This window comes from Oncorhynchus keta, unplaced genomic scaffold, assembly GCF_023373465.1.
Source record: "Oncorhynchus keta strain PuntledgeMale-10-30-2019 unplaced genomic scaffold, Oket_V2 Un_scaffold_21284_pilon_pilon, whole genome shotgun sequence".
NCBI lineage: Eukaryota > Metazoa > Chordata > Actinopteri > Salmoniformes > Salmonidae > Oncorhynchus > Oncorhynchus keta.
The window spans coordinates 278,479-281,235 of NW_026290861.1; the positions used below are offsets into that span (position 1 = coordinate 278,479).

The following is a 2,757-nucleotide window of genomic DNA, read 5'->3' on the forward strand; positions in this document are numbered from 1 at the left end:
ACTGATAATGACTATTACTCTACAAAGAGAGGTGAGGTAAAGAGGTACAACTGTAGACTGATGATGACTATTACTCTACAAAGAGAGGTGGGGTAAAGAGGTACAACTGTAGACTGGTGATGACTATTACTCTACAAAGAGAGGTGAGGTAAAGAGGTACAACTGTAGACTGATGATGACTATTACTCTACAAAGAGAGGTGAGGTAAAGAGATGACTATTGCTCTACAAAGAGAGGTGAGGTAAAGAGGTACAACTGTAGACTGATGATGACTATTACTCTACAAAGAGGGGTGAGGTAAAGAGGTACAACTGTAGACTGATGATGACTATTATTCTACTGAGAGGTGAGGTAAAGATGTACAACTTTAGACTGATGATGACTATTATTCTACAAAGAGAGGAGAGGTAAAGAGGTACAACTGTAGACTGATGATGACTATTACTCTACAAAGAGAGGTGAGGTAAAGAGGTACAACTGTAGACTGATGATGACTATTACTCTACAAAGAGAGGTGAGGTGAAGAGATGACTATTACTCTACTGAGAGGTGAAGAGATGACTATTATTCTACTGAGAGGTGAGGTGAAGAGATGACTATTATTCTACTGAGAGGTGAGGTGAAGAGATGACTATTATTCTACTGAGAGGTGAAGAGATGACTATTATTCTACTGAGAGGTGAAGAGATGACTATTATTCTACTGAGAGGTGAAGAGATGACTATTATACTACTGAGAGGTGAAGAGATGACTATTATTCTACTGAGAGGTGAAGAGATGACTATTACTCTACTGAGAGGTGAAGAGATGACTATTATTCTACTGAGAGGTGAGGTGAAGAGATGACTATTATTCTACTGAGAGGTGAAGAGATGACTATTATTCTACTGAGAGGTGAGGTGAAGAGATGACTATTATTCTACTGAGAGGTGAAGAGATGACTATTATTCTACTGAGAGGTGAAGAGATGACTATTATTCTACTGAGAGGTGAAGAGATGACTATTATTCTACTGAGAGGTGAAGAGATGACTATTATTCTACTGAGAGGTGAAGAGATGACTATTATTCTACTGAGAGGTGAAGAGATGACTATTATTCTACTGAGAGGTGAAGAGATGACTATTATTCTACTGAGAGGTGAAGAGATGACTATTATTCTACTGAGAGGTGAAGAGATGACTATTATTCTACTGAGAGGTGAAGAGATGACTATTATTATTCTAGAACAAACTACAAAGTACAAAAGGGAAAATAAGTCAGAAGTTTACATACACCTTAGCCAAATACATTTAAACTCAGTTTTTCACAATTCCTAATCATTTAATCAATTATAGTAAAAATTCCCTGTCTCAGGACAGTTAGGATCACCACTTTATTTTAAGAATGTGAAATGTCAGAATAATAGTAGAGGGAATGATTTATGGCAGCTTGTATTTCTTTCATCACATTCCCAGTGGGTCAGAAGTTTACAGACACTCAATTAGTATTTGGTAGCATTGCCTTTAAATTGTTTAACGTGGGTCAAATGTTTCGGGTAGCCTTCCACAAGCTTCCGACAATAAGTTGGGTGAATTTTGGCCCATTCCTCCTGACAGAGCTGGTGTAACTGAGACAGGTTTGTTGTCCTCCTTGCTCACAAACACTTTTTCAGTTTTGCCCACAAATGTTCTATAGGATTGAGGTCAGGGCTTTGTGATGGCCACTCCAATACCATGACTTTGTTGTCCTTAAGCCATTTTGACATAACATTGGAAGTATGCTTGGGGTCATTGTCCATTTGGAATATCCATTTGTGACCAAACTTTAACTTCCTGACTGATGTCTTGAGATGTTGCTTCAATATATCCACATACATTTTCCTCCCTCATGATGCCATCAATTTTGTGAAGCAAACCACCCCAACAACTTGATGCTGCCACCCCCGTGCTTCACGGTTGGGATGGTGTTCTTTGGCTTGCAAGCCCCTCCCCCTTTTTCCTCCAAACGTAACGATGGTCATTATGGCCAAACAGTTCTATTATTGTTTCATCAGACCGGAGGACATTTCTCCAAAAAAGTACAATCTTTGTCCCCATGTGCAGTTGCAAACCGTAGTCTGCATTTTTTTCTTATGGCTGTTCTGGAGCAGTGGCTTCTTCCTTGCTGCGCGTCGATATAGGACTCGTTTTCCTGTGGATATAGATACTTTTTATACCTGTTTCCTCCAGCATCTTCACAAGGTCCTTTGCTGTTGTTCTGGGATTGATTTGGATTTGCACTTTTCGCACCAAAGTACGTTCATCTCTAGGAGAAAGAATGTGTCTCCTTCCTGAGCGGTATGACGGCTGTGTGGTCCCATGGTGTTTATACTTGCGTACTATTGTTTGTACAGATGAACGTGGTACCATTTGGAAATTTCTCCCAAGGATTAACCAGAATTGTGGAGGTCTACAGTTTTTGGTTTTGGCTGATTTATTTTGATTTTCCCACGATGTCAAGCAAAGAGGCACTGAGTTTGAAGGTCGGCCTTGAAATACATCCACAGGTACACCTCCAATTGACTCAAATAATGTCAATTAGCCTATCAGAAGCTTCTACAGCCATGACATAATTTTCTGGAATATTCCAAGCTGTTTAAAGGCACAGTCAACTTAGTGTATGTAATCTTCTGAACCACTGGAATTGTGATACAGTGAATTATACGTGGAATAATCTGTCTGTAAACAATTGTTGGAAAAATTGCTCCTGTCATGTGCCGACTTGCCAAAACTATAGT

The 2,757-nt window shown here is 39.4% G+C and overlaps 1 long non-coding RNA gene across 15 annotated transcripts; it reads left to right on the plus strand.

The window, feature by feature from the left end:
- The first annotated feature begins 551 nt into the window (after positions 1 to 551).
- On the plus strand, positions 552 to 1,202 carry LOC127928087 (uncharacterized). Of its 15 annotated transcripts, none has more exons than XR_008130334.1 (3): positions 552 to 579; positions 740 to 829; positions 900 to 1,202. It is a non-coding gene; the product is annotated as an uncharacterized LOC127928087 (long non-coding RNA). The 15 variants fall into 15 exon arrangements; XR_008130335.1 differs by having other exon boundaries at positions 740 to 799; XR_008130345.1 differs by having other exon boundaries at positions 740 to 799; positions 930 to 1,202.
- The last annotated feature ends 1,555 nt before the right edge of the window (positions 1,203 to 2,757 follow it).